This window comes from Giraffa tippelskirchi, chromosome 2 (assembly GCF_054371585.1).
Source record: "Giraffa tippelskirchi isolate mGirTip1 chromosome 2, T2T-mGirTip1v1.2.pri, whole genome shotgun sequence".
In the NCBI taxonomy this organism is placed as follows: Eukaryota; Metazoa; Chordata; class Mammalia; order Artiodactyla; family Giraffidae; genus Giraffa; species Giraffa tippelskirchi.
In genome coordinates this window covers 164,823,379-164,848,372 of record NC_137276.1, presented here as the reverse complement: position 1 = coordinate 164,848,372, position 24,994 = coordinate 164,823,379, and the positions used below count along the sequence as shown (strand labels likewise).

General features: G+C 41.9%; 1 protein-coding gene across 6 annotated transcripts in view; it reads right to left on the bottom strand.

The window, feature by feature from the left end:
* The window catches only part of LMLN (leishmanolysin like peptidase), a 104,744-nt gene that overhangs the window by 23,113 nt on the left and 56,637 nt on the right, over positions 1 to 24,994 (bottom strand). For 3 of the 6 annotated variants that reach the window (XR_014077285.1, XR_014077284.1, XR_014077287.1), the window contains one exon: positions 21,254 to 22,076. The exons of 2 other annotated variants lie outside the window; for them this stretch is intronic. The gene's annotated coding sequence lies outside the window, so the exon portion shown is untranslated. Of the gene's footprint in view, positions 1 to 14,058; positions 16,161 to 21,253; positions 22,077 to 24,994 lie in introns of those variants that run through there. One more of the 6 variants, XR_014077283.1, reaches the window with a different exon arrangement.

Here is a 24,994-nt window from a genome sequence, read left to right as displayed (position 1 = left end):
ACACTTGCTCCTTAGAAGAAAAGCTATGATCAACCTAGACAGCATATTAAAAAGCAGAGAGTTTGCTAACAAAGGTCTGTCTAGTCAAAGCTATAGTTTTTCCAGTAGTTATGTATGGATGTGAGAGTGGGACCATAAATAAGGCTGAGCACTGAAGAATTGATGCTTTTGAACTGTGCTGTTGGAGAAGACTCTTGAGAGTCCCTTGGACAGCAAGATCAAACCAGTCAATCCTAAAGCAAATCAACCCTGAATATTCACTGGAAGGACTGATGCTGAAGCTGAAGCTCCAATATTTTGGCCACCTGCTGCGAAGAGTCGACTCATTAGAAACGACCCTGATGCTGGGGAAGATTGAAGGCAGGTGGAGAAGGGGATGACAGAGGACCAGATGGTTGGATGCTACTACCGACACAATGGACATGAGTTTGAGCAAGCTCTGGGAGATGGTGATGGACAGGGAAGCATGGTGTGCTACAGTCCATGGGGTCACAAAGAGTCGGATGCAACTAAGAGGCTGAACAACAACAACAACAGCAGATGGGTTCAAATTCATCTGGGTTCAGATTCATCTCAGTCTGAGGTGAATGATTTCAGGGATGCTAAACAAAAAGTAGGTCAAAGAGGATCTCAGCCTTCTCTGTAATTTTTTAAAATTTTTATTTAACACAGAAAACATATTCACACTTTTCTTGTATAACTTGTAATGACCCTGACTACATGTAGCTCACTATCAGAGGGAGACAGCCATGAAAATAAACAATAAGACAGCATCATAAGTGCTATAATAGCAACTATGGGGGGCGGAGAAGGCAATGGCACCCCACTCCAGTACTCTTGCCTGGAAAATCCCATGGACGGAGGAGCCTGGTAGGCTGCAGTCCATGGGGTCGCTAGGAGTCGGACATGACTGAGAGACTTCATTTTCACTTTTCACTTGACGCATTGGAGAAGGAAATAGCAACCCACTCCAGTATTCTTGCCTGGAGAATCCCAGGGACAGGGGAGCCTGGTGGGCTTCCATCTATGGGATCGCACAGAGTCGGACATGACTGAAGCGACTTAGCAGCAGTAGCAGCACGGGGTGTGGGGAGTGCGATTGATTTCGCCATGTTAATCGTGTCCCTATCCTTTGTGTTGTGTTCAAGGAAATTCGGTTGAAGCCTTGATTATCTTGATTCAGTCCAGTTCAGTTCAGTTCCGTCACTCAGTCATGTCTGACTCTTTGCGACCCCATGGACTGCAGCACATTAGGCTTCCCTGTCCATCACCATCTCCCGGAGTTTATCCAAACTCATGTCCATTGAGTCAGTGATGCCATCCAACCATCTCATCCTCTGTCATCTCCTTCTCCTCCCGCCTTCAATCTTTCCCAGTATCAGGGTCTTTTCAAATGAGTCAGTTCTTCCCATCAGGTGGCCAAAGTATTGGAGTTTCAGCTTCAATATCAGTCCTTCCAATGAACACTCAGGACTGATCACCTTTAGGATGGACTGGTTGGATCTCCTTGCAGTCCAAGGGACTCTCAAAAGTCTTCTCCAACACCACAGTTCAAAAGCATCAATTCTTTGGCACTCAGCTTTCTTAATAGTCCAATTCTCACATCCATACATGACTACTGGAAAAACCATAGCCTTGATTAGACAGAACTTGTTGGCAAAGTAATGTCTCTGCTTTTTAATATGCTGTCTAGGTGAGTCATAACTTTCCTGCCAAGTAGTAAGTGTTTTTTAATTTCATGGCTGCGGTTACCATCTGCAGTGATTTTGGAGCCCCCCCAATATAAAATTTGCCACTGTTTCCCCATCTATTTGCCATGAAGTGATGGGACTGGATGCCATGATCTTAGTTTTCTGAATGTTGAGTTTTAAGCCAACTTTTTCATTCTCCTCTTTCACTTTCATCAAGAGGCTCTTTAGTGCTTCTTCACTTTCTGACATAAGGGTGGTGTCATCTGCATATCTGGTTATTGGTATTTCTCCCAGCAATCTCGATTCCAGCTTGTGCTTCATGCAGCTCAGCGTTTCTCATGATGTACTCTGCATATAAGTTAAATTAGCAGGGTGACAACATACAGCCTTGACGTACTCCTTTTCCTATTTGGAACCAGTCTGTTGTTCCATGTCCAGTTCTAACTGCTGCTTCCTGACGTGCATACAGGTCTCTCAAGAGGCAGATCAGGTGGTCTGGTATTTCCATCTCTTTAAGAATTTTCCACAGTTTTTTGTAATCCACACAGTCAAAGGCTTTGGCATAGTCAATAAAGCAGAAATAGATGTTTTTCTGGAACTCTCTTGCTTTTTTGATGGTCCAGCGGATATTGGCCATTTGATTTCTGGTTCCTCTGCCTTTTCTAAAACCAGCCTGAACATCTGGAAGTTCTTGGTTCATGTACTGTTGAAGCCTGGCTTGGAGAATTTCGAGCATTACTTTACTAGCGTGTGAGATGAGTGCCATTGTGCGGTAGTTTCAGCATATTTGGCATTGCCTTTCTTTGTGATTGGAATGAAAACTGACCTTTTCCAGTCCTGTGGCCACTGCTGAGTTTTCCAAATTTGATGGCATATTGAGTGCAGCACTTTCACAGCATCATCTTTGAGGATTTGAAATAGCTCAACTGGAATTCCATCACCTCCACTAGCTTTGTTCGTATTGATGCTTCCTAAGGCTCATTTGACTTCACATTCCAGGATGCCTAGCTCTAGGTGAGTGATCGATCACACCATCGTGATCATCTGGGTCGTGAGGATCTTTTTTGTACAGTTCTTTTGTGTATTCTTGCCACCTCTTCTTAATATCTTCTGCTTCTGTTAGGTCCATACCATTTCTATCCTTTATTGAGCCCATCTTTGCATGAACTATTCCTTTGGTATCTCTTATTTTTTTGAAGAGATCTCTAGTCTTTCCCATTCTATTGTTTTCCCTTATTTCTTTGCATTGATCACTGAGGAAGGCTTTCTTATCTCTCCTTACTATTCTTTGGAACTCTGCATTCAAATGGGTATATCTTTCCTTTTCTCCTTTGTTTTTCATTTCTCTTCTTTTCACAGCTATTTTTAAGGCCTCCTCAGCAAGCCATTTTGCTTTTTTACATTTCTTTTTCTTAGGGATGGTCCTGATTCCTGTCTCCTGTACAATGTTGCGAACCCCCGTCCATAGTTCATCAGTTCATGAACTAGTTCATCACTAGTTCATCACATAGTTCATCACTCTGCCTATCAGATCTAGTCCCTTAAATCTATTTCCCACTTCCACTGTATAATCATAAGGGATTTGATTTAGGTCATACCTGAATGGTCTAGTGGTTTTCCCTACTTTCTTCAATTTAAGTCTGAATTTGGCAACAAGGAGTTCATGATCTGAGCCACAGTCAGCTCCTGGTCTTGTTTTTGCTGACTGTATAGAGCTTCTCCATCTTTGGCTGCAAAGAATATAATCAATCTGATTTCGGTGTTGACCATCTGGTGATGTCCATGTGTAGAATCTTCTCTTGTGTTGTTGGAAGAGGGTGTTTGCTATGACCAGTGTGTTCTCTTGGCAAAACTCTATTAGCGTTTGCCCTGCTCCATTCTGTATTCCAAGGTCAAATTTGCCTGTTACTCCAGGTGTTTCTTGACTTCCTACTTTTGCATTCCAGTCCCCTATAATGAAAAGGATATCTTTCTTGGGTGTTAGTTCTAAAAGGTCTTGTAGGTCTTCATAGAACCGTTCAACTTCAGCTTCTTCAGCATTACTGTTCGGGGCATAGACTTGGATTGCTGTGCTATTGAATGGTTTGCCTTGGAAACGAACAGAGATCATTCTATTGTTTTTGAGATTGCATCCAAGTACTGCACTTTGGACATTTTTGCTGACTATGATGGCTACTCCATTTCTTCTAAGGGATTCTTCCCCACAGTGGTTGATATTATGGTCATCTGAGTTAAATTCACCCATTCCAGTCCATTTTAGTTCGCTGATTCCTAAAACGTCGACGTTCACTCTTGCCATCTCCTGTTTGACCACTTCCAATTTTCCTTGATTCATGGACCTAACATTCCAGGTTCCTATGCAATATTGGTCTTTACAGCATCGGACCTTGCTTCCATCATGAGTCACCCACAACACCCACAACTGGGTGTTGTTTTTGTCTTGGCTCCCTCTCTTCATTCTTTCTGGAGTTATTTCTCCACTGATCTCCAGTAGCATGTTGGGCACCTACCAACCTGGGGAGTTCATCTTTCAGTGTCCTACTTTTTGCCTTTTCATACTGTTCATGGGGTTCTCAAGGCAAGAATACTGAAATGGTTTGCCATTCCCTTCTCCAGTGGACCACATTTTGTCACATCTTGCTTCAAGGTGACCTAGGTAAAGTTTGGACAAGTTTGCTTGACTTGCTAGGTCCCTCCCCTCTCCAGGGTAGGGCAGCTCTTATGGTATGTAGGGTCAGAGGACACACACAGATATTAAGAGGAGGCATCTGGCTGAGTTTTCTAATTTGCCTCATTTTCTCTGTCATCACAGTGATATTGCTAAGGATGACTCACTCTTGGCAGTGACTTCTCCTCCTCTTTGTCCTTTGTGAGGTAGAATGGACAAGAATTATTATATCGATGTTATGGACTTGGGATCAAAGGCACAGGAATCAGAAGCAGAGATGAGACCATCACACTGGTTGCTCCCCAGTCCCCAAGCTTCATGCTTTCACTGACCACTTCAGGATGCAGTTATAATAAACTCTGAATGTAGAATCCTTGTGAAAATTAATAAAAGGAAACCTCACTAAAATGGAGTAGGAGGCCAGAAGGGGCAGCTCTCATGTGTCTTCCACTTGACATCAACACAGACATCAATAACGCAGGAAGAGACATACCAAGCATCTCAGGCAGGAAGATACACCACTTTACTACAAGAATTAGGAGGGAGGTTTTCTGCTTGCTTGGAAACAGCTCAGCCAGTGGGAGATAGTCATGTCTCAGCCAATGAAAAGCCATGATACTTAGAACACATGTGCTTGTGTGCGTGCTAAGTCACTTCAGTGGTGTCAGGTTATTTGCAACCCTATGGACCATAGCCCACCAGGCTCCTCTTTCCATGGAATTCTCCAGGCAAGAATACTGGAGTGGGTTGTCATGCCCTCCTCCAGAGTATCTTCCTGACCCAGGGATCAAAACCACATCTCTTACATCTACCTGCATTGGCAGGTGGGTTCTTCACCACTAGTGCCACCTGGGAAGCCCACTTAAAACACCCAGTTCCCTCCAAAAGACTTTTTGTTTCTAATAGTCTCTCTCAACTTCCCTTCTCCTCTATAAAAGAGTCTCCTCTCCTTTGCTTAATGGGACTTACATGTGGTTCATCACAGTTGCATGCCCCAAACTGCAATTCTTTACTATTGCTGAATAAACGTGTTTTGCTGATAAAATAACCAGCTGTTTTATTGTTTTAGGTTAACACCTAGAATCCATAGTAACAGAACCACAGAAAGCCCATTGGATAAATGTTTAGAGCACTTTCCTGACCCAGGCTATAGTATGAGCTCTGTTCCAGACTGAGTGGGAAAACTCTAAAACTTTTCCTGGGAATGAGGTTCCTCTCAACTGAAGGTTGTGCTTAGTATAGTAAAAACTGCAGACCCTAGACTGAGATGGAATTCACCATATTTTTCCTATGGAATACCAAACAGATTACTTGACCACCCTGAACCTCAACTCTTTACCTGTCAAATGGGAAAAACATCACCTTCCTCATTGGCTGACTGAGAGAAATGAGTAAAAGTCAGATATCTGGCCCCTGGAGAAGGAAATGGCAACCCACTCCAGTAGTCTTGCCTGGGAAATCCCATGAACAGAGGAGCCTGGCAGGTTACAGCCCATGGGGTTGGAAAAGAGTTGGTCATGACTTAGAGACTAAATAACAACAAGAATCCCCATTCATTCTTTTAATCTTTCCTACAGGAGGTACTGGCTGCAAAACACCTGGTAGCACTTGCCTGATTTGTGACTTAGCCTAGTAGAAACAATAAAACCTAAAAGGTATTTGGAACATTAATGTCTGCATCCATGGAGGAGCTCTTTGCTCAAAAGTGCTTCTTTTAAGACTAACTTGGGCCTGTAAGAATAGAGAAAGAAAGAAAGAAGGAAATAAGGAAGGAAGGGAAAGAAGGAATCTTTGAGTGCATCATTTTTATTGCTTTTCTTTTCCACACTAAAAGAAATTGAGATCAGTTGCCAGAGCTGGGGACATCCTGAACTTTTCTTCTCTTTGGATACATTTCAAGAAGGGATATGATGCTTTTGTCAGCGTTTGATGTTGGTATGATCGCATTGTGTGCTTTTCCAAAGACGTTCTCCTGGATGAAGGCATTTGATGATGTAAGACATTGGCGATTAAAGCTTTTAGGCCTCTGGCTCAGCAATTAAATGAGATGAGGTGAGGATATATGGCAGCATTTACGTTAGAAGGTTTTCCTCTAAGAATTCTAGAGCTTTCTGTCCCCAAAGATATTTATGCTTAAATTAGCTGAAACCCTTTGGTTGTCATAAGAGAATTCATTTAAAGTTGGCTGAAGGGAAAACTGAGAATTTTATGTATATGGATATCACAGATGATTAAAGGAGACAATTTAGGTGATACAAACAAATCTTATTTAATGCTTCACGAAGCAGCCACTCTCCATTGACAGGGGTCCAGAGAACTGCAAAATGGGGATGAAGGCAGATAGCTTTCACAGGATAGAGAATAAAGAACAGAGAAGAGAAAAATGGAAGCTATCTGGTTAACTGGGGCCACATGGTCAACCTTGTTTGGGGTGAGAGGAAGAAGAAAATAAGTATAGCATTCAGAGCTGGGTTGGGCATTTGGGGGTGGCTGACCGGATAGGCTACATTTCTGGTCAAATGGAGCCTTTACAGGGACATGAAAGTTATCTAGATTTCCATTCGCTGACATGGGACCCTGAGCAGGAGTGGCCTGGAAATTTATTTCAACATGTATTTGTATATTTTATGTACATGTATATTTTATATACATGCATATTTATGTATAGGTATATATTCTATGTATTTACACCATGTATAACGTATAAGGATATGAGACTTCCCTGGAAGTCCAGTGGTTAAGACTTCACCTTCCAATACAGGCTGTGCAGGTTCAATCCCTGGTTGGGGAACCAAGATCCCACATGCCTTGTGGCCAAAAAACCAAGATATAAAACAGAAATAATACTGTAGCAAATTCAATAAAGACTTTAAAAATGGTCCATATAAAAAAATCTTAACTGTATAAGGCTATGCATAGTGATTTTTCATGAATCTGAAGACAGAAATACAGTAAAGCTGTAGGAAGGGGCTAGAAAAAGGGACTGCAGAGCCATTGAGACGTCTCTTTGCATGTCTGTTGAGCTCTTCTCTCCTCCCATCCCCCTCCCCTAAGCTTATCACTCCTGAGTGACTGATGGATGGATATGGTTTCAATCAGTTCTGAGTCAGGGCTGATTAGATCACAAATCCCAGTTCCTGGCTTGGGTAAGGTGTCCATCCTGGCCAGTGAGCTATTACAGGCAGAGGAAATGAGGTACCCAGCGCAGAGCTGGCTGCTGCCGCCTGTCCTTTGTGAGAAGGGAGACATACATTATAACTAATGACCAAGGACTGGAAATCAATCTAGACTGGGTTATCAAAGCTGCATAAAGAAAGCAAACATGACCAAATGTGAACAACTATAACCAAAATCACCTTAATCATGACTGAGAAAGATAAACAAAACAAGGGCCTTTCTTGGGGGTGGATTTAGATGGAGAAATGGAAGCAGGACTTGATGACAGTAAAAAAAAAAAGAAGAGATGAAGAGAATCCTTGTGTTTGATACATGGAAGCTGAGCAGCAGGACAGTGTGACTAAGAGAAAGAAGAAGGGAGAGAGAAGGGCAACCAGGGCCACTGCCTTGCTCCCTAGAAGAGAATCTCCCCTAATTACTCCCACGGTAGCATTTTGTAATCCCTTCCTCTTCCAACATCCTAATTTTAAATAAGGTCCATGTCTTTGATCTCTCACTTTCTTGCCTAATTAAAGGAAAGCATTTAAAAGAAAATGAATAGTGATGGCAAAAATAATAGCTTCCACTTACTAAGAGACTACTAAATGCCCACTGTTTATATAATTTATCTCTACTTCTTACAACAACATTGCAAGGCAAACATTGCTGTCCCCATTCTACAGACATGGAAAATGAGTCTCAGTGATGAAGAAACTCTGTCCCAAGTCACACGGCTACTGGACTCTGACAGGAGTCTGACTCCGACTCTGTGTCAGACTCAGCACTGACACTATACCTCAGTGTCCTGTATGGGGGAATGAGGAGCTGTGTCAGCTTCCCACTGCTGCCATAACAAATGATCATAAAGTGAGAGTCTAGAATAAGGTTAATCTACCATTTTACAGTTCTACAAGGCAGAAGTCCTAAAGTTATGGGGTTGGCCAGACTGCGTTCCTTCCAGAGACTCTGGGGAGAATGTGCTGCCTTGCCTTTTCCAGCTTTTATAAGTCATCTGCTTTTCTTGGTTCATGGCCTCTTCTGTCTTCAAAGCTATTTGTTGTCTTCAAATCTCTAACTGTGCTTCCCTCTTCTCTCACTCTAATTCTTCTCCCTCTTATAAGGACATAAAATTACACTGGGCCCACCAGATAATCCAGAATAATCTCTCCACCTCAAAATCCTTAACGTAATCACACCTGCCAAATCCCTTTTGCCATGCAAGGAAACATTTCACAGGTCCCAGGATTAGGATGCGGACATCTTTGGGGACCATTATTGTGCCTCCCATATGAACCACATCTGTGTCATTGACCACTATATCCCCAGTATCTAGCCAATGTTTGTCACATATAAAACGCTCAAGAAATATTTTTTAAATTGATGAATGAGGAAAAGTAAACTAGATTAACTTCAAATTCTATCCTCTCCTTCTTTTGTTTTTAATTTTAGATTTTGGTTCATCTATCTTATAATATGACCAGAGGGAGGGACCTCTATGGCTGAGCAATCAACACAATCAACCCCAGTTCCTCCAATCAACCCCAAATTTTATTTTATTTTTTTTTAAATAAATTTATTTATTTTAGTTGGGGGCTAATTACTTTACAATATTGTAGTGGTTTTTGCCATACATTGACATGAATCAGCCATGGGTTTACATGTGTTCCCCTTCCTGAACCCCCCTTCCACCTCCCTCCCCATCCCATCCCTCTGGGTCATCCCATTGCCCCGGCCCTGAGCCCTTGTCTCATGCATCGAACAAGGAATGGTGTTCTGTTTCACATATGATAATATACATGTTTCAATGCTATTCTCTCAGAACGTTCCACCCTCACCTTCTCCCTCAGAGTCCATAAGACTGTTCTATGCATCTGTGTCTCTTATTCTGTCTCGCATATAGGGTTATCATTACCATCTTTCAAATTCCATATATATGCATTAGTATACTGTATTGGTGTTTTTCTTTCTGGCTTACTTCACTCTGTATAATGGGCTCCAGTTTCATCCATCTCAATAGAACTGATTCAAATGTATTCTTTTTAATGGCTGAGTAATATTCCATTGTGTATATGTACCACAGCTTCCCTATCCATTCGTCTGCTGATGGACATCTAGGTTGCTTCCATGTCCTGGCTATTGTAAACAGTGCTGCGATGAACACTGGCAACCCAAAATTTTAAAATGGACAGCCCTTGATACCAGAGTCTGTCTTCTAAGGTTGAGAGTAGTTCTAGTTTGTAAAGTGCAGACTGACTGCCTGTGACCTACAGTGGAAAGGGCTTCAAAACTCTAGGTTAAAAAAAGCTACAAACAACCCAATTTAAAAATGGGCAAAGGACTTGACATTTCTCCACAGAAGATAGTCAAATGATCAATAAACATGAAAAGATGTTCAACATCATTAGCCATCAAGAAATACAAAAATCAAAACTACAATGATATATCACTTTATACCCATTAGAAGATCTATAATAAAATTAAAAAAAATAAAAGATTTCATTAAAGATCTGGAGAAATTGGAAATCTCATGCATTTCTGGGAATGTAAAATGGTACAGCTGCTGTGGAAAACAATTTGGCAATTCCTTGAAAAGTTAAACATAGAATTACCATATGGCCCAGTAATTCCATTTCTAAGTATAAACCTAAAAGAATTTAAATCAAGGACTCAGTGTCAACATTTATAGCAGCACTATTCACAATAGTCAAAAGGTAGAGACAATCCAAATGTTCATTAACAAATGAGTGGATAAACAAAATCTGATATATACATACAATCAAATATTTTACAGCCATAAAAATAAAGTTTGGACACACCCCACAACACAGATGAACCTTGAAAACATTATGCTAAGTGAAATAAGCCAGACAAAAGAACAAATATTGGATGATTTCACTCCCATGAAATAACTAGAATAGGCAAATCCATAGAGACAGAAAGTAGATCAGAAGTTACTAGGGGCTGGGGAAGTAGGGAAGGGAAATTACTGTTTAACAGGCACTGAATTTCCTTTTGGGCAGATGAAAAATTTTGGAAACTGTGGCTATGGTTGAACAACATTGTGGATATACTTAATGCCACTGAACTGCACATGTAAAAATAGTTAAAATGACAAAACTGATGTTATACATATTTTACCACAATTTTTAAATAGAAGTAAAAAGAAGATAAATGAATAAATTATGAACATTTTCTACCAGGGAAAGAAGAACTTTCAGTGAAATAACACAGCCACAGTGTAAAAAGCCTAAGTCCTCAGACTTAGAAAACAAACTTATGGTTACCAAAGGGGGAAAGTGGAGGAGGGATAAATTAGGAGGTTGGGATTAACATATACACACTATTATATATAAAATAGATAATCAACAAGGGCCTATTGAATAGCACAGGGAACTCTACTCAATACTCTGAAATAACCTATATAGGAAAAGAATCTGAGAAAGAATTGATCTATGTGTATGTATAGCTGAATCACTTTGCTGTACACCTGAAACTAACATAGTATTGTAAATCAACTATAGTCTAATATAAAATAAAAATTAATTTTAAAAAAGTATAAATCCTATGCATCCCAAGATTCATAAAAGACAAAATGTTTAATTTCAGGGGCCTGGTGCAGAAAAATACTCTGAGACCTTTGTAGTGTAACATAGGGAACAGCTAAACTAGTTTTATAAAATCTTATCAGCCTTAGGGGAAGACCTGGGACTAATATATGGTGAAGTTGTTTCACAATCTACTGATTTTAGAGTTTAACAAAACAAACCAGGAAAGATAAGCACTGGCAGGTGCTATGTCTTACATCTGCCTGAAATTTAAGACAGTGGGAACAGAGTGTACTCTGGACATATTGGAAAGTAAAAAGCGAGGAATTTTGATGAGGATGTGGCAAAAAGAACCCCAAAGGTCTTTAAAGAAAACAACAGAACCAATTATATTCAGAAAATTTTAATATGTAATCATAAAAAAGGGCATCTCTGGTGGCTCAGTAGTAAAGAATCTGCATGCCAGTGCAGGAGATGCGGGGTTGAACTCTGGATTAGAAAGATTCCCTGCAGAAGGAAATGGCAATCTATCCCAGGATTCTTGCCTTGAGAATTCACACAAAGATGGGCAGAATAAAGGATAGAATGGCGAGGACCTAACAGAAGCAGAAGAGATTAAGAAGAGGTGGCAAGAATACACAGAAGAACTATATAAAAAAGGTCTTAATGACCCAGATAACCACGATGCTGTGGTCACTCACCTAGAGTCAGACATCCTGGAGTGTGAAGTCAAGTGGACCTTAGGAAAACTCAGCAGTGGCCACAGGACTGGAAAAGGTCAGTTTTCATTCCAATCACAAAGAAAGGCAATGCCAAAGAATGCTCAAACTACCACACAACTGCACTCATCTCACACACTAGCAAAGTAATACTCAAAATTCTCCAAGCCAGGCTTCAACAGTACATGAACCAAGAACTTCCAGACGTTCAGGCTGGTTTTAGAAAAGGCAGAGGAACCGGAGACCAAATTGCCAACATCCGTTGGACCATTGAAAAAGCAAGAGAGTTCCAGAAAGACATCTATTTCTGCCTTATTGACTACGCCAAAGCCTTTGACTGTGTGGATCACAACAAACTGTGAAAAATTCCTAAAGAAATGGAAATACCAGACCACCTTACCTGCCTCTTGAAAAATCCATATGCAGGTCAAGAAGCAACAGTTAGAACTGGAAATGAAACAACAGACTGATTCCAAAGAGGGAAAGGAGTATGTCAAGGCTGTATACTGTCACTCTGCTTATTTAACGTATATGCAGAGTACATTATGCGAAATGCCAGGCTGTATGAAGCACAAGCTGGAATCAAGATTGATGGGAGAAATACCAATAACCTCAGATATGCAGATGACACCACTCTTCCGGCTGAAAGAGAAAAACTAAAGATCTTCTTGATGAAAGTGAAAGAGGAGAGTGAAAAAGTTGGCTTAAAGCTCAACATTCAGAAAACTAAGATCATGCCATCTGGTCCCATCACTTCACAGCAAATAGATGGGGAAACAATGGACAGTGAGAGACTTTACTTTCTTGGGCTCCAAAATCACTGCAGGTGGTGACTGCAGCCATGAAATTAAAAGACGCTTGCTCCTTGGAAGAAAAGCTATGACCAACCTAGACAGTGTATTAAAAAGCAGAGACATTACTTTGCCAACAAAGATCCATCTAGTGAAAGCTACGGTTTTTCCAATAGTCATGTATGGATGTGAGAGTTGGACTATAAAGAAAGCTGAGCACCAAAGAATTGATGCTTTTGAACTGTGGTGTTGGAGAAGACTTTTGAGAATCCCTTGGACTGCAAGGAGATCCAACCAGTCAATCCTAAAGGAAATCAGTCCTGAATATTCATTGGATGGACTGATGCTGAAGCTGAAATGTCGATACTTTGGCCACCTGATGGGAAGAACTGACTCATTTGAAAAGACCCTGATGCTGGGAAAGATTGAAGGCAGGAGGAGAAGGGAACGAGAGAGGGTGAGATGGTTGGATGTCATCACTGACTTGAGGGACATGAGTTTAAGCAAGCTCTGGGAGTTGGTGACGGACAGGGAAGCCTGGTGTGCTGCAGTCCATGGGGTCGCAAAGAGTTGAGCGACTGAACTGAACTTGCAATGCAGGGGACATGGTTTAATCCTTGGTTAGGGAAGTAAGATCCCACATGCCACAGAACAACTAAGCCCGCACACCACAGCTAGAGAGTCCACGCGCTGCAATGCAAGAGTCCACATGATGCAAGAAAGATCCCACGTGCTCCGATGCCTGCAGGTCAGCCATCAATTCTACTTTCTCTTGGGTCCAGTGCCCAAAAGCCCTGTGTACTTCTGTTCTCACGTTCCTCCATTTGTGGACCATGGTCAATACATTCAGAGTCTGGAGGATAGAGCAATGTATTTCTTTTCTGTTGCTGTGCAGTTTCCTTTTAGATGGGTAGGCAGGCACCTCTTCTTGTCCTCTGCCTTTTTTTTACCTTTCCCCCTACGCTCACCCTCAGAAGCCTGCCCCGCTTCATCCTACCCACACCTTCTGTCTTCAGGCCAGTGGGATCCATCTGCAAAGGTGGATCCATCTCCACCTTTGCTGTGGTCCTCACACTCTTAAGAGCAGAAGGATCATTTAAAAAAAAAAAGCCTCTGTCTTGCTAATATTGACTGCCTTGAAAATGAATGTGCTAGATAATTTATTATTAAAGGCAATATCATGAGTTAAGGAGCCTGGTTGACTCAGAGGGGGATTATAAACCCTTCATTGCCATGAGCAGCTTTTAGCTTTCATGCCACTGGTGCTGGGAAGCCAGGTTTCAAACAGGCTCAAAATGGGTAGCATATGATTCCAGAGGGTCTTAAATCATTCAACAAAGTATGCACATGCTTGAAACTTAGCAAGCTGCTTCCTTAAGATTCTCATAGCAGATGGTGACTGTGTCTTTTTAGCTTAAATCCTCCTCCTCCCCGTTGACATGAGAATGGAAGAAGCAAGCAGATGAGACAAAGACAGAGAACCCCAGATGGCTGTACCACATCTCACTGGCAGAGACTCAAGTCTTTAATGTTTTCTTATATTGAGCAGAAATCTACTTCCTATGGATCAGGTCTGTACTTTGAAGCCTACAGAGAAAGAACTTTGTCTTCCCAATGACAACCCTTAGGTTTTTGTTCTAAAAGAGGAAAATGCCTATTTCCTTGATATACATATATGTTCACTATGCCAGTTTCCAGGCTCTCATCATCCTGATCCTTCTAATTTACTCAAATTTGACAATACACTTTCTTTTTTTCACAGTATGATTTTTCAAATGAGATATAATGGACATATAACATGATATCAGTTTCAGATGATAAAGATTTGATATTTATATATACTGTGAAATGATCACCGCAGTAAGCCTAATTAACATCTATCACCATACATAGTTAAGAAAACATTGCTTTTTTTCTTGAGATGAGAACTTTGAAGATCTACTCTCTTGGCAACTCTCAAACATGGTTTGCTAATATACTTTTTAAAATATGGCACTAGGAGTTGAAATATTTTTCTTGGCAAAGAGGAGTGATGTGTACATATGATATCTGACAAGTAGAAGGAGAGAGAGATGGAGATGATTTTTGGAAAGTGAGCTCAAAGACCAGAAAGATGGTATTGAAGACAGCACTGATGGTATTGGGTGTTGAAAAGCTGGGAATAATTGTTCAAGTGAAGATAATTTGGCGTTGGCCGTGCTTTCTGGTGAGAAACAAGAAACAGATCTAGAGGAAGAATAAGAGACTAGAACTGAAGGTATAGATTCAAGGGTCTGTAGCCTAGACATAGGTAGTAGTAGCTAATCCACTGAGAAAGGGGGAGAACTCCCACTTGGGAGTTCTTAGGATGATCAGGCTGTGCCAGATGTTCTCCTGGTATTAGTATCATCTACCTTTACAGTTTGTAAGGTGGGAATTACTGCTTTCACCAGGCGAGTAAGGCTGATAAAGGTTATGTAACTCGCCCAAGGCCACTCAGTTACTAAGTGAAAGGTCTGGGACTCCAACTCAGGCGACTTCTCAGGGAGAAGTGTGATGAGTGCCTCAGGAACTTGTTCCCAAGCTACTGGTGTCACAGGTCAGTCACTGAGTGCTCATGCCTAAAGGTTTCGCAGGCGGTCTATAGACTGTGTGCAGATTTAGTGCTTATGAAATAACAAAGTCCACAGTTTGTTGGGAGGCTGCATAGCATAGAGCTTAATGGTTAGGAACACAGGCTTTAGAGAGACCTGGCTTCAAATCATAGCTCCACCCCTTGCTTACTGGATGTTGATGGGAATATGTCTCCAACCTTAGTTTCTTCATCTATGAAATGATATTAGTAATACCAATTTTATAGCATTGTCATGAGGACTACAGGAGATCATGTTTGTAATGTATGTATTCATATATCTATGTAAGTAAAATGTATATGAAGAGTTTATCAGTTCAGTTCAGTCGCTCAGTCGTGTCCGACTCTTTGCGACCCCATGAACCGCAGCACGCCAGGCCTCCCTGTCCATCATCAACTCCCTGAGTCCACCCAAACCCATGTCCATCAAGTCGGTGATGCCATCCAGCCATCTCATCCTCTGTCGTCCCCTTCTCCTGCCCTCAATCTTTCCCAGCATCAGGGTCTTTTCCAATGAGTCAGCTCTTCGCATGAGGTGGCCAAAGTATTGGAGTTTCAGCTTCATTGGTTCCTGCCAATGCACACCCAGGACTGATCTCCTTTAGGATGGACTGGTTGGATCTCCTTGCAGTCCAAGGGACTCTCAAGAGTCTTCTCCAACACCACAGTTCAAAAGCATCAATATTCGGCACTCAGCTTTCTTAATAGTCCAACTCTCACATCCATACATGACCACTGGAAAAACCATAGCCTTGACTAGACGAACCTTTGTTGGCAAAGTAATGTCTCTGCTTTTTAATACGCTACCTAGGTTGGTCATAACTTTCCTTCCAACGAGTAAGTGTCTTTTAATTTCATGGCTGCAATCACCATCTGCAGTGATTTTGGAGCCCAGAAAAATAAAGTCAGCCACTGTTTCCACTGTTTGCCCATCTATCTGCCATGAATGATGGGACCGGAGAAGAGATTATAGTTGAATCTAAAAAAAAAAAAAAACAAAACGCAAATGAATATAACAAACAGAAACAGACTCACAGGTATAGACAATAAACTAGTGGTTACCAGTGGGGAGAGGAGTTGGTGAGGGGCAAAATGAACTAGGGAATTTAGAGGTACAAACTACTAGGTCTAAAATAAATAAGATATAAGGATATATTGTACAACACAGGGAATATAGTCAATATGTTATAATGACTTTACATGGAGTATAATCCATAAAAATACTGAATCACTGTTGTACAACTTTATTGTACAACTGTACTTTAATAGAGTATTTATATTAGAAGTGCTTAAATAGGAAGGATTCAACAAAATGTAGCTATTTCTTTTCTTTTTTTTTATCTTTTCTTGTACTTAATGTCTTTTTGTGATTTTTTTATATCTTATTTTTTACTGAGGTAATATTGGTTTATAACATTACATGTTTCATGCATACAACACTGTATTTCTACTTCTGTATGCACTACATGCATATCAATCCCAAAGAAGAACAATGCCAAAGAATGTTAAAACTAACATACAATTGTGCTCATTTCACATGCTAGTGAGGTAATAATGCTCAAAATCCTTCAAGTTAGGCTTCAACAGTACGTGAACCAAGAACTTCCAGAGGTACAAGCTGGATTTAGAAAAGGCAGGGCTTCTCTGGTGGCTTAGAGGTTAAAGCGTCTGCCTGCAATGTGGGAGACCTGGGTTTGATTCTTGGGTCGGGAAGATCCCCTGGAGAAGGAAATGGCAACCCACTCCAGTATTCTTGCCTGGAGAATCCCATGGACGGAGGAGCTTAGTGGGCTACAATCCACGGGGTCACAAAGAGTCGGACACGGCTGAGCGTCTTCACTTTCAGAGAAACCAGAGATCAAATTGCCAACATCCATTGGATCATAGGAAAAGCAAGAGAATTCTAGAACATCTACTTCTGCTTCATTGACTATGAAAAAGCCTTTGACTGTGTGAATCACAACAAATTGTGAAATATTCTTAAAGAGATGGGAATACCAGACCACCTTACCTGCCTTCTGAGAAACCTGACTACAGGTCAAGAAGCAACAGTTAGAACCCTACATAGAACAATAGATTAGTTCAAAATCAGGAAAGGAGTACATCAAGGCTATATACTGTCACCCTGCTTATTTAACTTATATGCAGAGTACATCATGCGAAATGCCAGGCTGGATGACTCACAAGCTGGAATTAAGATTGCCGGAAGAAATATCAACAACCTCAGATATGCAGATGATGCCACCCTTATGGCAGAAAGCAAAGAGGAACTAAAGAGCCTCTTGATGAAGGTGAAAGAGGAGAGAGAAAAAGCTGGCTTGAAACCCAATATTCAAAAAATTAAGATCATGGCATCTAGTCCCATTACTTCATGGCAAATAGATGGGGGAAAAAATGGAAACAGTGACAGACTTTATTTTCTTGAGCTCCAAAAATCAGTGCAGATGCTGACCTCAGCTGTGAAGTTAAAAGACCCTTACTCCTTGGAAGAAAATCTATGACCAACCTAGACAAAGTCTTAAAAAGCAGAGACATCACTTTGTCGTCAAAGATCTGTCTAGTCAAAGCTATGGTTTTTCCAGTAGTCATGAATGGATGTGAGAATTGGACCATAAAGATGGCTGAGTGTTGAAGAATTGATGCTTTTGAACTGTGGTACTGGAGATGATTTTGAGTCCCTTGGACAGCAAGGAGATCCAATTCTAAAGGAAATCAGTCCTGAATATTCTTTGGAAGGACTAATGCCAAAGCTGAAGCTCCAATACTGTGGCCACCTGATGTGAAGAACTGACTCATTAGAAAAGACCCTGACACTGGGGATGATTGAGGGCAAGAGGAGAAGGAGGCAACAGAGGATGTGATGGTTGGAGGAATCACTGACTCAATGGATATGAGTCTGAGCAAATTCTGGGATATGGTGAAAGGGAGGGAAGCCTGGCGTGCTGCTGTTCACGGGTTTGCAAAGAGTCGCAAAAAGTTAAATGACTTTGCGACTGAACAACAACAAACGCACTGCAGTATGCTCACCACCAAAATGTAGTTTCCTTCTGTCACTGTACAGTTGATCTCATATATCCATTTCATCCTTCCCCTGGCCTCTTCCTCTTTAGTAACCACTACTCTGTTCTTTGCATTCTGTGTGTGTGTTTCTGTCCATGTTTTCTTGGCTCCGGTGGGTCTTTGCTGCGCGAGGGCTTTCTCTAGTTGCGGCGAGCAGGGGCTACTCTTTGTTGTGCTGCACAGGCTTCCCATTGTGGTGCCTTCTCTTATTGCAGAGCATAGGTTCTAGGCACACAGGCTTCAGTAGTTTCGGCTCATGGGCTCTAAAGCACAGTTTCAGTAGTTGTGGTACATGTGCTTAGTTGCTCCATAGCATGTGGGATCTTCCTGGACCAGGGATTGAACCAGTATCCCTTCCGTTGCAAGCAGACTCTTAACCACTGGACCACCAGGGAATCCCTGTTGACTTATTTTTATTTTTAAAATATTCCAAATATGAGTGAAATCATACGATATCTATCTTTCTCTGTCTGACTTATTTCACTTAACATAATGTTCTCAAGCTCTATCCATGTTGTCACAAATGGAAAGATTTCATCTTTCTCATTCCTAGGCAATATTCCATTTTATATACATCTATATATCACCACTTCTTTATCCATTCATCCATTGATGGACACTTAGGCTGTTTCCATATCTTGGCTACTGTAAATAATGCTTCAATGAACATAAGGGTGCATGCATTAGTGTTTTAATGTTCTTTGCATAAATACATAGAAGTACAATAGCTGGATCATACGGTACTTCTATTCTTAATTTTTTGAGAAGCCTCCACACTGTTGTCCATAGTGGCTGTGCCAGTTTACATTCCTACCAATAGTATTTGTCCCCATTGTCCTGGGGATATTGATAAGGACTGCACTGAATCTGTAGATTGCCATAGGTATTATAGACATTTAAACAATGTTAATTCTTTTAATCCATGAGCATGAAATATCTATTTATATGTAAGTTCCCTTTTCTCCACATACTCAACAATACTTTCCTTTTTGATAATAATGATTCTAACAGGCGTGAGGTGATATGTCATTGTGGTTTTGATTTGCATTTACTTAATGATTAGTGATGTTAAACATCTTTTCATCTGCTTGTTGGTCATCTGTATGTGTTCTTTGGGAAAATGTCTTCTCAGCCCCTCTGCCAAGTCATTTGAAACAGGGAGCACCTTTCTATTTGATTCTAACAATTCAACTTAATTCAAAATTAGAGGCCTTTCTTCTACTTTCCAGCAGGTGGCGCTATAGCACAAACTTTTGGTTTCTCTTACTTGTGCTGCCTCAGGTGGAAGACGGCACTTCCACTCTTCACTGCTTCCATCAGAGGCGTGGCTCCATCACTGGACTGCGTGGTCCCTATCACTGCTTGTGCCTCTGGGGTTGTTGGAGCCTTTGATGCTGCCAGTGTCACTACCCCACCTGAAGCACCAGGATAGTGGGGGATTCCTCTGCAAATGGGATCAGGCGCTGTTGTTGTCAGTGAAGGAGGAGGGGAGCGGGGAGAGGAGCCAGGGTCAAGAAGGCACCTCTGCTGTGTCTGGTGTTAGGTTCCTGGGCTCTGCTGTTGCCACTGGGAGGGTCGAGGGCTGGAGTCATGGATGCTTCCACAGCTGGAGGGCCAGGGCCCAGGTCTCACTGTCACTGCTGTCCAGTTCCCTGTGGTCATGAGTGCCACTGTGCCTGAGAGACTGGAGTGGTATGCACTGCCTCTCCTGCAGCTACTGAACCTGAGCGGGGCCCTGTGGGGCTCCCAGACATGGAGGCCTTGCTGTCTCCCATTACTTGTAGGCAAGACTCTGCCTCCATGACCTTCCCTGAGTCCCAAAGGCAGATTTAGAACAGTTGCTAAGGGAGGAGCAGCCAAGAAAGATCTGAAGCAAGATGAAACGGACCAGAGATTAGATTAGGAGACCCACCTGAGAAGAGATTAAGGAAGGGAAAGCCCTGCACACCCTATCATGTCAGAGACCTCATCTTTGAAAGGTGAGAGTTATAAAACCCTCATCAAATCCTCCCAGGTAAAGACATAATTTTTCGAGGCAGAAACCTGATGTGTCTCTCTGCCTTGCAAAGCAATAAAGCTATCCTTTTCTATTTCACCCTAAACTCTGTCTCTATTCAGCACTGGTGTACAGAGAGGTCAGGGTCTCAGTAACACTACTGGGTTCTCTGGGGCTGTGGGCTGCCATAGCTAGAGGGCCAGGATTGCAGGCACTGCCTCTGTTGTTCCCCTAATTTCACTTCCTCTATGTGTTCCAGTCCACCCTTAGGTATACAGATGTGTGTAATTCTCTGTCATCCTGGTATTTTGGACAGAGGCACCTTGTTGTGTTGTGGATATTTTACTGGTTGTAGACTGAAGGGGAAAGACAAAGATAGTATCTTACCCTACTATGTTGCTGATGTCATTCTCCCAGAGGGTTGCTATGTAAAAGGGTAGCTGTGTAAAATTTTCATCTGTCCCTGGCATTTAATATAAAGCCTCTTTTTAAGTTGGAGAATGGGTGTGGTGGAGTACAATGCGCCACCCTGACTAGGTTGTTACTTTTCCCAAAATTCCCTTCCCTGTGTATTTCCAGTTAGGATGGTTCAGAGACATACCTGGGGGAGATTAAGGACAGAAGTAGAGCAACAGTCATTTTGCAAACACATTGTTATTTATTTGCTGGGTCACCCTGCTGGTGTGAGGCATCAGCCAGGCCTCCAACTGCCCCACATTCCTTTGAATCCTCCTGCAGCATCTCTGGCTTTTGGACCAGGTGTGTGTGTGTTTAGTTCTGTGCTGAAGGGTCCTAGCTTCTCCAGGACATCTGTACCATCAAGGTCAGAGGCAACAAGGACTGACACGGTTTCACTGTTGGCTCCATCCTGTGCTTGCTCGCTTCCCAACTGCCTGTCTACTGATTAAATATATATATCTCCTAGTTAGAGTTGCTAGGTTTAGCAAATAAAAACACAGGTTGCTCAGTGAAACGTGAATTTCAGAGAGAAGTGTCAACTAAAAACGATGCACAACTTGAGTTGTGAGTTAAGTTTTATTTGGGGCAACATTTGGATTGTAGCCTGGGAGGCAGTCTCAGATAGCTCTGAGAGATTGCTCCAAAGCAGGTTTTGGTTAACGGGGGCGAGGAGGGGAGAGTTCAATACCATTAAGCCCTCATTTTCAGTTCAGTTCAGTCGCTCAATCGTGTCCGACTCTTTGCGACCCCATGAATTGCAGCACGCCAGGTCTCCCTGTCCATCACCAACTCCCGGAGTTTACCCAAACTCACGTCCATCGAGTCAGTGATGCCATCCAGCCATCTCATCCTGTCGTCCCCTTCTCAAGAGTCTTCTCCAATACCACTGTTCAAAAGCATCAATTCTTCGGCACTCAGCTTTCTTCACCGTCCAACTCGCACATCCATACATGACTACTGGAAAAACCATAGCCTTGACTAGATGGACCTTTGTTGGCAAAGTAATATATCTGCTTTTTAATATGCTGTCTAGGTTGGTCATAACTTTACTTCCAAGGACTAAGTGTCTTTTAATTTCATGGCTGCAATCACCGTCTGCAGTGATTTTGGAGCCCCAAAATATAAAGTCTGACACTGTTTCCCCATCTATTTGCCATGAAGTGATGGGACCAGATGCCATGATCTTAGTTTTCTAAATGTTGAGCTTTAAGCCAACTTTTTCACTCTCCTCTTTCACTTTCATCAGGAAGCATTTTAGTTGCTCTTCACTTTCTGCCATAAGGGTGGTGTCATCTGCATATCTGAGGTTACTGATATTTCTCCCGGCAATCTTGATTCCAACTTGTGCTTCTTCTAGTCCAGTGTTTCTCATGATGTACTCTGCATATATGTTAAATAAAGCAGGGTGACAATATACAGCCTTGACGTATTCCTTTTCCTATTTGGAACCAGTCTATTGTTCCATGTTCAGTTCTAACTGTTGCTTCCTGACCTGCATACAGGTTTCTCAAGAGACAGGTCAGATGGTCTGGTATTCCCATCTCTTTCAGAATTTTCCAAAGCAGGTTTTGGTTAACAGGGGTGGGAGGATTGGGGGGGAGAGTTCAATACCATTAAGCCCTCATTTTACAAAAGGGTTTTTTTTAGTCATGAGGATCTGATGTCACCTTGATCAGATTTAGTGCTAGGGGAAGCACACTGATTGAAACCGCCCACCCTGGCCAGGCACCATAGTAACCATTTGCATGAGCTGTTTTATGACAGGAGGTCCTGGTAAGGAACAGGGGACTAATAAGCTTCCACCAACTAGAAGAGTTCAGGAAAGGTCAAAAGGAGACACCACCTGTCCGATCGCCTCCCAGAATCCTTCTCTCTGGCATCCATCTTGGCTGAACAAGGCGTGTACCACCAGGAAGAACTCTGAGTCAGAATGATTGGCAAAAGACAACCCGGAAACTAATCCCATCACCACAAAACCCGAGACTGCAAGCCATGTGACAAGGCTGTTCTCCTGGGTTCCCTTACCCTACTGCTCTCCACCCGGGTGCCCTTTCCCAATAAAATCTCTTGCTTTGTCAGCACATGTGTCTCCTCAGACAATTCATTTCCGAGTGTTAGACAAGAGCCCGGTTTCAGGCCCTGGAAGGGGTCCCCCTTCCTGCAACAGTCATGAGGACCTGATGTCACCCTGAACAGATTTAGTGCTTCTCTAGATAAGAGGAGATACAAGGATTGAGATCATAAAATCTGTTCCTAAAAACATCTGTCTAAAGACCTGTCCCACCAGATTTCCTGGAACACAGAATGCCTCACTCTAACCTGAACTCAGTCAGGGGTTTTTGAAAGTCAATAGCTATAGCAGCACAGGGTTCAGTCTCCATAGAGGCAGGTGGCAAATGCCTTTGTTGTTCAGCCATTAGCAAACCTCTTGGTAAGTGCCAATTGGTAGTTGACACAAGCAAACAATTTTTTAGTATATGATTATTTGAAATTAAAATTTGTGTGTCCTGTTTTTGGGGTTTTTCTTCACTAATTCTGGCAACCTTGAGCAAGGGAGAGGAAGTGACTAGAGGAAGATAAGTTGAGTACACACACACTCAGCTGAGTGTTTTTCCCTAGCAGGGCTCATCTGGTATAAGTAAGGCCGAGGCAGATAACAGGATTCATCCAAAGTTGGGATTTTACCAAGTGGATTTTGGTAAGAAGCACCAGAGAGTTTAAGGGCAGTAGTTTGCAAATTTGAGTTTTCAACAGCATCAACTAGAGGATTTGTTAGGACACAGACTGCAGGGCCCCAACCCTAGAGATTTTGATTCAGTAGATCTGGGATGGGGCCAAAGAATTTGCATTTCTATGGGAACTCCCTAGCAGTTCAGTGGTTAGGAGTCGAGGCTTTCACTGGTGGGGGACTGGTTCTATCCTGGTCAGGGAACTAAGATCCTGCAAGCTGCACAGTGTGGCAAAAAAAAAAAAAAAAATTGCATTCTGAGGAATACAGCTGGTCCAGGGGGCCACAAAAAGACGTTCTTTTTTGTTTTTTAAAAAATGAACATAAAAGAACATCTTTGCAAAGATGGGCACAATAAAGGACAGAAATGGTATGGACCTAACAGAAGCAGAAGATATTAACAAGAGGTGGCAAGAATACAGAGAAGAACTATACAAAAAAAGATCTTAATGACCCAGACAACAACGATGGTGTGATCACTCACCTAGAGCCAGACATCCTGGAATGTGAAGTCAAGTGGGCCTTAAAAACATCACTATGAACAAAGCTAGTGGAGGTGATGGAATTCCAGCTGAGCTATTTCAAATACTCAAAGATGATGCTGTGAAAGTGCTACACTCAACATGCCAGCAAATTTGGAAAATTCAGCAGTAGCCACAGGACTGGAAAAGGTCAGTTTTCATTCCAATCCCAAAGAAAGGCAATGCCAAAGAATGCTCAAACTACCACACAATTGCACTCATCTCACACACTATCAAAGTAATACTCAAAATTCTCCAAGCTAAGCTTCAACAGTATGTGAACCAAGAACTTCCAGATGTTCAAGCTGGATTTAGAAAAGGCAGAGGAACCAGAGATCAAATTGCCAACATTCACTGGACCATAGAAAAAGCAAGAGAATTCCGGAAGAACCTCTACTTCTGCTTCATTGACTATGCCAAACTGTGGAAAATTCTTAAAGAGTGGGAATACCAGATCACCTTACCTGCCTCCTGAGAAACCTGTATGCAGGTCAAGAAGCAACAATTAGAACTGGACATGGAACAACAGACTGGTTCAAAATTGGGACAAGGAGTATGTCAAGGCTGTATATTGTCACCTTGATTATCACTTACATGCAGAGTACATCATGTGAAATGCCAGGTTAGATGAAGCACAAGCTGGAATCAAGATTGACAGGAGAAATATCAATAACCTCAGAAACGCAGATGACACCACCCTTATGGCAGAAAGCGAAGAACTAAAGAGCCTCTTGATGAAAGTGAAAGAGGAGAGTGAAAAAGTTGACTTAAAACTCAACATTCAGAAAACTAAGATTGTGGCATCCGGTCCCATCACTTCCTGGCAAACAGATGGGGAAACAATGGAAACAATGAGACTTTAATTTCTTGGGCTCCAAAATCACTATAGATGGCGACTGCAGCCATGAAATTAAAAGATGCTTGCTTCTTGGAAGAAAAGCTATGACAAACCTGATAGCATATTAAAAAGCAGAGACATTACTTTGCCAACAAAGGTTCATCTAGTCAAAGCTATGGTTTTTCTAGTAGTCATGTATGGATGTGAGAGT